Source organism: Neophocaena asiaeorientalis, unplaced genomic scaffold (genome assembly GCF_003031525.2).
Source record: "Neophocaena asiaeorientalis asiaeorientalis breed wild unplaced genomic scaffold, Neophocaena_asiaeorientalis_V1.1 scaffold152, whole genome shotgun sequence".
Lineage (NCBI taxonomy): Eukaryota > Metazoa > Chordata > Mammalia > Artiodactyla > Phocoenidae > Neophocaena > Neophocaena asiaeorientalis.
In genome coordinates, this window is record NW_020185338.1 from 9,553,648 (window position 1) to 9,567,328 (window position 13,681).

Here is a 13,681-nt window from a genome sequence, read left to right on the forward strand (position 1 = left end):
AAAACTAAAATTGTATCAAGTATCTTTTCCAACCACAACGCTATGAGACTAGATATCAATTACAGGAAAAGATCTGTAAAAAATACAAACACATGGAGGCTAAACAATACACTACTTAATAATGAAGTGATCATTGAAGAAATCAAAGAAGAAATAAATAATACCTAGAAACAAATGACAATGGAGACACAACTACCCAAAACCTATGGGATGCAGCAAAAACAGTTCTATGGGAGAAGTTTATAGCAATACAAGCCCACCTTAAGAAGCAGGAAACATCTCGAATAAACAACCTAACCTTGCACCTCAAGCAATTAGAGAAAGAAGAACAAAAATGGATTAAAGACCTAAATGTAAGGGCAGAAACTATCAAACTCTTAGAGGAAAACATAGGCAGAACACTCTACGACATAAATCACAGGAAGATTCTATTTGACCCATCTCCTAGAGAAATGGAAATAAAAACAAAAATAAACAAATGGGACCTAATGAAACTTCAAAGCTTTTGCACAGCAAAGGAAACCATAAGCAAGACCAAGAGACAACCCTCAGAATGGGAGAAAATATTTGCAAATGAAGCAACTGACAAAGGATTAATCTCCAAAATTTACAAGCAGCTCATGCAGCTCAATAACAAAAAAAAACCCAACCCAAACCAAAAATGGGCAGAATACCTAAACAGACATTTCTCCAAGGAATATATACAGACTGCCAACAAACAGATGAAAGAATGCTCAACATCATTAATCATTAGAGAAATGCAAATCAAAACTACAATGAGATATCATCTCACACCAGTCAAAGAAAAAAAAATGTCATGAAGAACCTAGGGGTAAGACAGGAATGAAGACACAGACCTACTAGAGAATGGACTTGAGGATATGGGGAGGGGGAAGGGTAATCTGTGACAAAGTGAGAGAGTGGCATGGACATATATACACTACCAAACGTAAAATATATAGCTAGTGGGAATAGACAGACACATAGCACAGGGAGATTAGCTGGGTGGTTTGTGGCCACCTAGAGGGGTGGGATAGGGAGGGTGGGAGGGAGGGAGACACAAGAGGGAAGAGATGTGGGAACATATGTATATGTATAACTGATTCACTTTGTTATAAAGCAGAAACTAACACACCATTGTAAAGCAATTATACTCAATAAAGATGTTAAAAAAAAAATCCTAGTCTTGACTGATAAGTTTCTCAAAGACGAAATACCTAAACAGTGACAACAAGCGAGACAGCTGATAGATATACACAGTCCTTTTCTGAATGGCATATTTAAAGGGCTCATTCACGGTGACAATGACTCTTACTCACTGGGAATCTTATTTTCTCTTACAAACAACTGCTTTAAATATAGGAACATGGCTATTTTAGTCCAACTTAAAATAAAAAGATGCTAGGAACTTGTATTCATTGTTGGCCTCCATCTGTAGTCATATGCATGATCACAGTCAAGTTATAACATTCCAGTTTCCTCTACCATAAAATGAAAGTCCCCAATAAGATCATCTCTGGGTCGCTTCCATTCGCAAAATTTAACGTCAAAGAAATCCACAATTTTCCCAGCACCAGGCACCCTTAACTGTGCCTCATAAATAATAATAATAATGTTTCACACAGTGTATGGTACAAAGGACGGACTATCTGCAAAATGCAATTTAAACAGATGGCACTTTATGGCTTGCCATTTACTGTAGTAGTAAATTGCAAATAGGCAATTGTGCCTATGTGTATTTGCTGATCTGTCAGACATTGGAAATAAGGCCAGTGTATTATCCCTTTATAATTCAGGGCACGCATTCATTCTCTGGGAGAGGCATTAAGTTTTTATTGAAAATGAGAAACACTGCAGCTGGGGTGAACCACAGAGGGGGCTCCTTCCATTACCATTTAGCGTATGCATACACGATCTTCAGAGTGAGTGTCAGGGTTTTCTCAGCCTTGTTCTGCCATGCGCTGGAGTCAGCATTCCCATCTATTTTAATGATTTTAAAGACTACCATTTTCTCATCACCTTTTACCTACCCGTGTCGGGCTCCAACTCAGCTTCATTCACCAGCTCTAATTCCATGACTTCCTTCCTCCTGATTCTTTACCTCAACGTCTCCAACGTGATTTGGTTCTACAGCTTCCTCAACACTCTTTTTAGGCCCCAGGTGGCTATTTCTGCACAGCTGAAATCTGCTAATGCTTTTAAGATAATGTCCTTCACCCTTGGAAACAGAAAAAGAATAGCAATAATCACTGATTCTCAGTATGAAACCTCTAAACATTGTATGCCTTCCTTCTTTTAAATGTCTTACATCTTTTTTTTTAATGAAGTAAAAAGAACCTGGGTCTCATAGTATTAGCTCTCTCATACATGCATGAAATAATCAGACTGTAAGTGACTTATGTAGTTAAAGGCTTGTAGCTTGGGATTGTGTCTACTGTATCCCCATCTCTATTACTATAAAGAATTTACAGTTGGTACAGTACACTATAACCCAGCTGCCGTGTTACACACTGCCTGCAATGGGAAACACTGATCTGAACTACAATATAAAGATCGGAGAAAATTTCATTCAGGCTCTTCATACAGGTCAGAAATGAATAGGATTTATACAGTAAGTCTGACCTGGTACAGGGTCTTCACAATTTATGGGAAGCTAATCAGATGACGGAATTTTTTGTTGATATTTTAATCTGTACCTTAAAAGCACCATTTATAACTAAAAGGACACAACTGGCTAATTTTGCTCAATAAATCCCCAGAACAGCATAGAACTCAGTGCAGAATTCAACCAAATTTTCATATACCCTGTACAGGATGGAGCATGTGGTATTTAAGCTCAGGGGAATTGACAGAGAATTCTGATTGGTTGATGGTTCCGTTTGTGTTTGAGAGAAAATAATAAAGCACTTTTTCTTCATATATGCATATATTTGTTGATTAACACAGGTGCAAAACTCCCCCAAGGCCACCCTGGAGTTTACTCTGCAGCCTAATACGTTTAACAAGATTATGTTACATAACTTACTGTCTTACCATAAAATGAGAGTAGTATCTTGAAGAGAAGAAAATATCCCATTTAATAGAAATTAAATCCAGAAGCCAGTTCTACAAACACAGTATATAATCTCATAAACTCAATTTTGGATTATTCAGAAGAACATGTAAATAGAATCAACTGTTCTTCTTCCCCTGAGTGGGGAGGTTTACCCAGTATTATTTACACATCACAGTAAGTATGGTTAACATGTAATTCTGAGCAAATATTAAATCTCAACCACAGTTTATGTAAACAAAATAGACAAGAGTAGGTAGGAAACTTCCTTCTTTTCCTCTATTTCAAAATCCACTCACTTCAATTCACTTGAGAAGTCCAATTCAGGGCCTGTGGACTCCATCATTCCAGTCCTAAGGGTTATCCCTGCTCTTTTTTTTTACCGTTAAGTTAAGCACAAGATTGCACTTCTACTGTGCATTTCCCAAATAATATGAAGTGAGGCATTAATTGATTGTCTTCCTGAATATCCCCAACATTGACGTGCACACAAAATCCTGTATTTTAACAGACAGTGCATTCTTGCAGTGGTACTTGAATGTCTACAATCAATAAGCTTGCAGATTTTAAATTAAGGTTCCATTTTCAGAAAACTAAAACTTTTTATAAATTCCTTATTAAAAATATACAGGTGCATATATATACATATATATATTCCATTATATATATAATGGAATACTACTCAGCCATAAAAAAGAATGAAATAATGCCATGGACCTAGAGATTATCATACTAAGTGAAGTAAATAAGTCAGAAAGAGAAAGACAAATACCATATGATATCTCTTATATGTGGAATCTAAAATATGACACAAATGAATTTGACAAAACAGAAACAGACTCACAAATATAGAGAACAGACTTGTGTTTATTACAATATTCTGTAATAAACTGTTTTGAAAAAGAATATGAAAAGGAATGTATATATATGAATATATATATAAATAACTAAATCACTGCTGTACAGCAGAAATTAACACTACATTGTAAATCAACTACACTTCAATAAAATAAATTAAATAAATAAATACTATTTTGGGATATTAAAAGAAGAAAATCAATGTTACCAATGATAACTTTGGCTTACCAATGTTGTTGCTATTGTTTTTCTTTAGGTTATCCAATATCTAGAATTATTTCAAATGTTAACACAATTGATTTCCATTTGCTATAGACCATACAAATTAATTTTACATGTTCTAGAAAGTTAGTTTTTAAAGCTAAACTGAGGTGACATTGAGTACAAAGATGGAACTCGTTCTAATATTGTGAAAAAGATTATGATTGAAAAAATTGCAAGAGATTGATCATGGATTAAGTCTGCAGTTGTAAAACCAGGGTTTTTTGTTGTTGTTGTTCTTGTTTCTGCATAGTCCACGGATAACAAAATGTAACCAGAGAAATGTGAATGGTAAACTTCTCTAAACAAAGGATTCTCTGGTGAATTCTCATCCTATCAATAGCTAGATAGAATTATGAGCTTCCCTTTGCATTTAGATCACTAAAATGATGTTTTGATACAAATTTGTGTGACTTCAATCAAGTCACCTGAGGTGTCAAAACCTCAGTTTCTTTAAACTGGGAATAACAAAATACATGATGTTGGGAGACAATTTCCCATGGATCTTCTGCATTTCTGCATACCTTGTGAATCAAGATCCTGACAACACTTTGTTCCCAGCTATCTTTTTTAAATATTTGCATGGCAAACAACCTTGGAAGATAGAGACAGTGCCACGGTAGAAGCACTACCTTTTGCTTTCCAGAATAATAATCATAATGTCTCCATCCTGGGCAAAAATTTGGCCAGTTCGCTTATAGCCCCTTTAAAAATATGAGGTTTCCACAGGCTTCCCTGGTGGCACAGTGGTTGAGAGTCCGCCTGCCGATGCAGGGGACGTGGGTTCATGCCCCGGTCCGGGAAGATCCCACATGCCGGGGAGCGGCTGGGCCCACGAGCCATGGCCGCTGAGCCTGCGCGTCCGGAGCCTGTGCTCCGCAAAGGGAGAGGACACAACTGTAAGAGGCCCGCATACTGCAAAAAAAAAAAATATATATATATATATATATGAGGTTTCCTAAACTTGGGATTCCTCTCCTATAAATATCAAGCCAGCAGTCACCTGGCTTTCACTGCATTGCCCTGTAGGAATTTGGATTTAGGGAACTGGGACAAATGCTGACATTCTGGTTTCTGCCGTTTCTGTAGTAAACGGTTCTTCATCTCTGTTCCAAGAGTCTGTATCCTCTACCTGCATCCATGTAACTGTCATGTTAACTTGTAGGCATGTAGAATAAAAATCTCAGCCCCTTCACAGTTCCTGACATATATTTCATATGGTTGTTGTGGAAATAAAATTACACAATGCGCTTATAAACCTTAGCTCTGTGCTTGGGCAAAGAAGCATTCAAAATTTTTAGCTATAACATTATTATCACTCAAACCAAAGTTTAATATAAATTTTTCTTTAAGCCTCACCTTTCAAAAGTTGAGTTAATTATAGATTTCTAGGGTTTTATATCATTTCATTTTTTATTTTCTTTCATAATCGAATTAAATTTAATGAACATTCAAATGGATTAAAAGTTTCACTTGTAATATGCTTAATAATTCCATCATTTTAGCACTTTCAATTTTCTACTCATTTCAAAAGACATTATGACATAAAATAGTCAAATAATTGCACAAACACTGTTATACAAAGATGTTAATATTTCCAAAATCAAACAGCTGGCAGACATTCCAAGCCTGAGATAGTGGCAAATATTTGCCAACTGACGTATGAAAGCAGATTCAGTATAAGGAGGAAAGTTGAGGGGTGGGATTAATTATTTTAAGGCTGTGGCCTTAAGTACCACCTGTGGACATGACATAAATTTAAAAACTTAAAATTTCATACATCTATTTACTTATCTTACAGCTATGACTCTATGTCTCTCATTTTATAAGCTTTTCCATTACTATGTCTGCCTGTGGCTAAACTACCACGCAGGTAAGTGAAAGACGTTAGTCAAGCTAGCACTAACATAAAAACAAATAAATAATCAAGCAAACAATTAACATTAAAAATAGTTATTAATGATATCAATTTTCTGAATTTTGGGTTTGTAGTATATAGAAAATGCCCTTTTCTTTTCAGTTTAAACTATACAGAAATGCCTCACACATAGGGTAATCAGAATTATTTTCCTGAATTTACTCAACCCAAATACTGAGCTGAATTTAGAGAATGTAAATTTTCTCAACAAAAGAAAAGGTCACCAGTTAAGAAATAAACTTTTATAATATGTTACTTTTACTCAAATTAATAATAAGCAGGTAATCAATATATACTGAATGAATAAATAACAATTACGAATGGACTATATAATACTTGATAGATGTTTCTCTTTTCTCAACCCTCAATGTTTATAGATTTTGTTTTCAATGAAGGAAGTCATTTTGTTAATTAGAGAGAAATGTATTATTACAGTTAAACGTAATTAATATTGGTATTCTTCAGTAGCCAAGTAAAAGCATCATAAAACAAATAAAATGAATAATGGAAGCAGTCTTATTGGAGACAAAGCTCATTATCAAATTGAAGGTTTGTTTCATATGAACAAAAAATTTTTCCAACAACTGATATGAACATGTTCAATGAAAATTTTTTAGAATGAAGGAAATGAGGAATTTCACATTCCTAATATTTAATAATCTCCTTGCAGCTACTTTAGCTTTCAAAATAAGAGAATGTATAGACCAAGGAGAGGAAGGATAATTAAACTTTATAACAAGATAACAGTAAAGATAATTTTTAAACTTCAAATAAAAGTTACCAAAATGGTACATTAAATTTTATTTCAAAAAATTATTTACATCCTTCTAGATTAGAGTAAAATAATGATCCAACAATAGAATTAAGATGTACTCATATTTATGTCGTTCTTTAAAAAAACACAACTCAGAAGTCAATAGGAGTTTTAACACCACAAGGAAAATATACAGTGGGAAAATTCAGCCCGTTAGGATTAAGGAAGATTGATCGGTTCTATAAGTATACGTGAACTCATGCTTAATGACCCCAATAGCAAGACTAGTCTTTACATAACACTGTTCATCTTTAGAGTGCTTTACCAACCTTCTCTAATTAATAAGGATAGACAAATCCTGCTGTGTCCTTCAAGGCTTTCAAGTGGCATTTCTAACGTTTGGAGCCTCACTAAAATCCAAAATGCACTTGCTTCTTCTCTGTAAGAATTTAGCAACAATTTTTAAACCATATAAAATTTTAGGGGCATATCATCTGAATAACTTTAGTTCCCATGAAATTCTCTGTGTTTAAGATTTGCTTCCTAATACTACCCAAACACTTTTTTCCTCTTAAGTTTTCCTAACTTATTTTACATTGATAGTTAATAGTCTAAACCTATTTGACCTATGTAAAAAGAAGGATATAGAAGTTATAGCTATAGCTCACACCCAGATTTTAATCTATAATAAATTAAAAATGTAGCCAGATTTTTTTAAAACTTTAGTGCTAAAATACTCAATGGATATTACACCTCCCAAATAGTGATCTAACTCAAATGGTTAAGAAATGACATACTTGAGGGAAAAAATAGTTTACGTGTATTCTTTTTTTTTTTCTTTTGGGAGAGTACTCATGATTCCCTAGGCTTCCTTGTTTGTTTGTTTTGAACGTTATTCAATCTCTCTCTAAGCTCTTGTTTTCTCAGTCAACAATCTGATTAGAACCAGACCATGTCTGTCCCAGAAAGATAAGAAATCTGCCTAGGAGAAAATTAAGGACTCCTAGAGTTCCAGGTGTAGCTGTCTTACTCATTGATCTAAACTAATGACTAAAAGGAAAGAAATTGTAAGTGCTAGGACAAATCGAGATTTCCAGATGTCTTTTCCCATCTCTATGATTACTAAAGGAACCCTTACCTTTTTGCCTAAATTACTGGATAATATTTGTGGTGTGATATATATTCATAATGGCCAAAGGCATCATAGAAGTAGAAAAATAGCTTATAATAATCAGAGGAGATAATATAAACCAACAAAGAAATAAGTCAAAGGTGTCTTTCTTCAATGTTCTAAACAAAGAAGAAAAACATTTTGCAGACCAAGGAGCTTACAAAAGGCTTACTCTTTCCTCAGAAGACGTAGTGGGTGCTCTGTTACCTCCATACGTCTTAAGTCCCAAAGAAATTAGGAAGGGATTTCAAGACAATTCTGCTATTTATTCCACCAAAATAGTGTTACTTCTGGTCTCACTAGTATTTTCAGCAAAGAGAAGCAGTAGAGGGTATTTGGCATACATATTCTGGCTTCAGTAAAGAAAAATCTAAAGCCCATACTTTACAGAGGTTTTTCCAAGTGAAACGGAGCAGGACCCTGTGGGGCTCCTTGGAACAGAAGTTTTTCTGTGTCCCCCATTTCTTGCTTGTAGGGAATAGACTACAGCCTCTACGACCTTCCCTGAGTTCCAAAGGGCAGGTTCAAACAGTTGCTAATCAGGGAAGGGAGGGAATGCAGAGACAAGGGAGGAGCAGTCAAGAAACAATAGTGCAGCCTTGGGGCAGGGTCCTCGTTCTGCCTCAAGGGATATACATAGCAATATCTTTGAGCTCTTCTGCAGAACTAAAACCCCCAACAAATGGAAGATGTTAACTACTTGATGAAGCATTCTTAATTCCAGAGAAGGTCACAGTTTGATAATCTCAAGAACCAGAGAAGCTCATCAGGAGACCACCTGAGACCAGATTAAAGGAGTGCAGGCTCTGCACACACCCTAATCTTATCAGCAACCCACCCTTGAACTATTGCTATAAAACTCCTCACCAAACAGCTGGGACACACAGTTTTGAGGGGCATGAGCCCACTGTGTCTCCCTTTGCCTGGCAAAGCAATAAAACTATTCTTTTCTACTTCACCCAAAACTCTGTCTCTGAGATTCAAGTCGGCACTGGTGCACAGAGGCTGAGGTTTTGGCATCAAAAGGACCACCCTACTCTCTTCTATCCTTGCTCACAGGGCTTTATAATATTTGTTTAATCCAGTAAAAGTCCATGTCAGAGAACAACTAGCAAGGATCTCTAACTTGATTCCAATATCAGTTCCTTGGCTGACACAAATTTACTTGATTTTTGTGGATTTATTTTGTTTTCTTTTCTTTCTTTTTTTTTTTTTTGAGAGAGGAATTTAGTTTTTTTAAGGAAGCTCTGGAGATATGTTAAGCTGCTTCCTTATTGAGACTAGTGTTTCCTTCTCTAAGGCTGGATTTCAAAAACTCATTTCAAATTTTCTTCTTTGGTAGAGCTGTCCTGTCTGCTGAAATTGATACCAAAGCAAATATTGTACAATATATAAATTTAAAAGGGTTTTTTGTTTGTTTGTTTGTTTTCAGACAGAATTAGGTTTTGATCCTGGCTCTACCAAACATTATCGGTGGTGTCTTAGAAAAGCTATTTAACATCTATCTATGAGCCTTCATTTTCTCATGTGTCAAATGGAATAATAAAGACTAGCTTTCAGTGACTTTGAGGATTAAAAGCGATAAGATATAGTGCTTATCGCATTTCCTGATCATAATAAGTACTCATAAAAAAGTGTAGTTGTTTTTATTGTTGTCAGTGGTTGTGGTTCTGTGGTAAGACCTGATTCTTGTTTTTCAGTAGATGACAATCTACTTATAAATATCAATATAATAGAAACAGTAAAAAAGCAATATTAATTTAATCAAAATAAATTTCTCAGAATATATATTTAGAGAAATTCCAACAGAAGCATAATACACTGATCCAAAGATGGTCATAGGATCAGACTGAACTTTCAAGGGAGAACAGTCCAGTTATTTTGACAACCAGATGAGAGTGTAGAAAACAAAGTATGAGCAAAGGCTTGAAAAGTAAGACTGAGAAATACTAAAAGATAGAATTTGAATCTTTTTAAAGATAAATGAAATTTATGGATAACTCAAATGCCATGCTGTTTAGTAAGGACTTGATCCTGACACAATGAGTATTCATATGAGAATTTTTGTTTGTTTGTTTTACCATGGAAGTGATAGTATAGAATTGGCATTTTAGAAAGTTAATTCTAAAGGCCATGTATAGGACTTCCCGGGTGGCACAGTGGTTGAGAGTCCGCCTGCTGATGCAGGGGACACGGGTTTGTGACCCGGTCCAGGAAGATCCCACGCGCCGTGGAGGGGCTGGGCCCGTGAGCCATGGCCGCTGAGTCTGCACGTCCGGAGCCTGTGCTCCACAATGGGAGAGGCCACAACAGTGAGATGCCCGCGTACTGCAAAAAAAAACAAAAACAAAAAAAAACCAAACAAACAAAAAAATAAAGGCCATGTGTAGAATGAATTCAAGGTGAGAGGAAATGAACTTTGGGAGAATTACACGAATTGAGGAATATTTGGACAGGATGGAAGTTGTGGGAATAGAAAGCGAGGGCCAGATACAGAAGACATTTCAGAGGATCAATCAATAGCAATTAATGGGGCTTCCCTGGTGGCGCAGTGGTTGACAATCTGCCTGCCAATGCAGGGGACACGGGTTCAAGCCCTGGTCTGGGAGGATCCCATATACCGCGGAGCAACTGGGCCCGTGAGCCACAACTACTCAGCCTGCGCGTCTGGAGCCTGTGCTCCGCAACAAGAGAGTCCGTGATAGTGAGAGGCCCGCGCACCGCGTTGAAGAGTGGCCCCCGCTTGCCACAACTAGAGAAAGCCCTCGCACAGAAACGAAGACCCAACACAGCCATAAATAAATTAATTAATTAAAAAACAACAACAACAAAAAAAAACAAAACCCACCTTTGCTTAGAAATGATGCATTTCTGATCATTGGTTGGATTTAAAAAAAAAATTAACGGACTGAGCATCTAAAATTAATGGGCTGAATATTTCCATTGAGGCTTCTTCTTTTTTATTTCCATTCATACAACTCTTGCTTCTAACTCTTGCTTGATCTGTCTCTTTGGAGAAGGAAGAGAATAATAAAGAACTTCATCATTTATGTCTCAAGTCTCACAGCCACATCCTTGGCTCTCAAAATATAAAGGCCAGGTTTATAAATCAAGTGAGAGAGAAAAATTAGAGAGTGGGCATAAGTGCTTTTCAACTTGAGTTGCACTAGTGACAAGACAGAGTGGCTCTATCATAGGCAGTTATAAAAACAGAAAGCTTTAAAGTAAGAAGAGTTCACTGTTCAAACACCATACCTAGGACAACAGACCAAATGGTGGCCTTCTAGTCATATAAAACTAATGCATTTAATATAATTCCTCCCATAAACAGACTTGAAATATATTATCTAGTTTCTAAGACAGAGTACCAGTGAACTCATTAGAATCTTGAACTTCAGTTTATAATTTTGATAAAAAAAGAATATTTTGTTAGCAGGAAAAATATTTCTTCAAGCACAGTTTCAAGGAAAACTTAATTAAAACAAGCAAAACTGTTCTGATGAAGTCAAGGGCGTGATCTCAGAGTCCTAACAGTATGGTTCCCCCCCGCCTTACAACTGCAAGATAGACATATCATCAACCCCAACATCTCCACAGAACACAGTTTGAAAACCACTGTCTCACTGGATTTGAGGTATTGCTGTTGAACAAATATTTATGACAAGGTTGGGGATGAGGTTCTAAAATGGAATTGTTCTGTCTGCCAAACTAATTTTAGGGTTAAAATATGATCTTGGACTCATTTTATGAGTACTCGGAGCTCACTAGGCTACTGCACCAAAAGACCAGGTGCAAAATGAAAATGCACAAAAAGAAATCACTCACCCTCTCACTTTACTTGACTTAGGTGCAAACAATCAATTTAAATCATTTTTAAACCTGCTTTTGATTGAGTTCATGTACACGCAGCCTGCTGTTAACTACCTACAGTTCTGCAAAAGAATTATTTATTCATGTACATGATGACCGGCAAATATGTCTCATATTCAAGACTAGGTAACAGAAAATGATAAGAAAGACAAATGAGGAAGATAAGGAAAAATAAAAGAAAGTAACATAGAAATTTACAGTTTAAATGGTAAATTCTTTTTCTTTTTTAATTTAATTAATTTATTTATTTTTGGCTGTGTTGGGTCTTTGTTGCTGCATGTGGGTTTTCTCTAGGTGCGGCAAGCAGGGACTACTATTTGTTGCAGTACAAGGGCTTCTCATTGTGGTGGCTTCTCTTGCTGAAGAGCATGGCTCTAGGCATGTGGGCTTCAGTAGTTGTGGCATGCAGGCTCAGCAGTTGTGGATCGCGGGCTCTAGAGCGCAGGCTCAATAGTAGTGGCACAGGGGCTTAGTTGCGTCGCAGCACGTGGGATCTTCCCGGACCAGGGCTCGAACCCGTGTCCCCTGCATTGGCAGGCCGATTCTTAACCACTGTGCCACCAAGGAAGCCCTAAATGGTAATTTTCACTGCAGAATCTTATATAACTTTTCCAACACACTCAAAAACAAAGCAACATTATTATTTCCATTTTATACACAAAGAACCTGGAAACTAAAATTTAGAGAGGCAATGAAATTTGTCCAAGATCACGTGACTAGAAAGCGGCAAGGTCACAACTCACTCAGAAGTGCACTATGAGTTCTGAAGAAGAAAGAAAAATAGAAAGGAAGATGCAAAAAAAGAAAGATACCTAAAGCATGATTCATGAAAGAAAAAAATCATAAATGGGACTTCATTAAAATTAAACTATTCTGTTATGTAGAAGACTATTAAGAGAATATAAAGAAAAGTCAGTGACTGGGAGAAAACATTTGCTAAACACAAAAGAACTTGTACTCAAAATATTTAAAGAACTTTTAAAAGTCAACAGTAGGAAAGCAAACAACCCAATTTAAAAATGGGCAAAATATCTGAACAGATACCTCACCAAAAAAGATATATGATGGCAGGTAAGCATATGACAAGATCCTCAACATTTTATGTTGTTATAGAATTGCAAGTTAAAACAATGAAATACCACTACATACCTATTAGATAGGTTAACCAAAACATTGACACCACCAAATGCTGGTGAGGATGTGGAGCAACAGGAACTCTGACTCATTGCTGGTAGGAATGCAACATGGTACATTCACTTTGGAAGACAGTTTGACAGTTTCTTGCAAAGTTAAGCATAGTCTTACCATAAAATCCAGCAATCACACTCCTTGGTATCTACCCAAATTATGTTAAAAACTTATGTCCACATAAAATTCTGCATTTGGATGTTTATAGAAGGTTTATTCAAATTTTCCAGATCAACCAAGATGTTCTTCAGTAGGTAAATGGATAAACAAATTGTGTACATCCATAGAAGGGGATAGTATTCAGCGATAAAAAGAAATGAGCTATCAAACCACGAAAAGATATAAAGGAACAACAAATGCACATTGCGAAGTGAAAGAAGCCAGACTGAACATGCTTTACACTGTACGCTTCCGACTACATGATATTTTGGAAGAGGCACAACTATAGAGAGAGTAAAAAGATCAGTGGTTGCCGGAAGTTCTGAGGGCAGGAGTCTGAGAAGAATAAATAGGCAGAGCACAGGGGATTTTTAGGGCAGTGAAATTATTCTGTATGATACCGTAATGATGAATATATGATATATTATACTTTTATATTATACACTATAC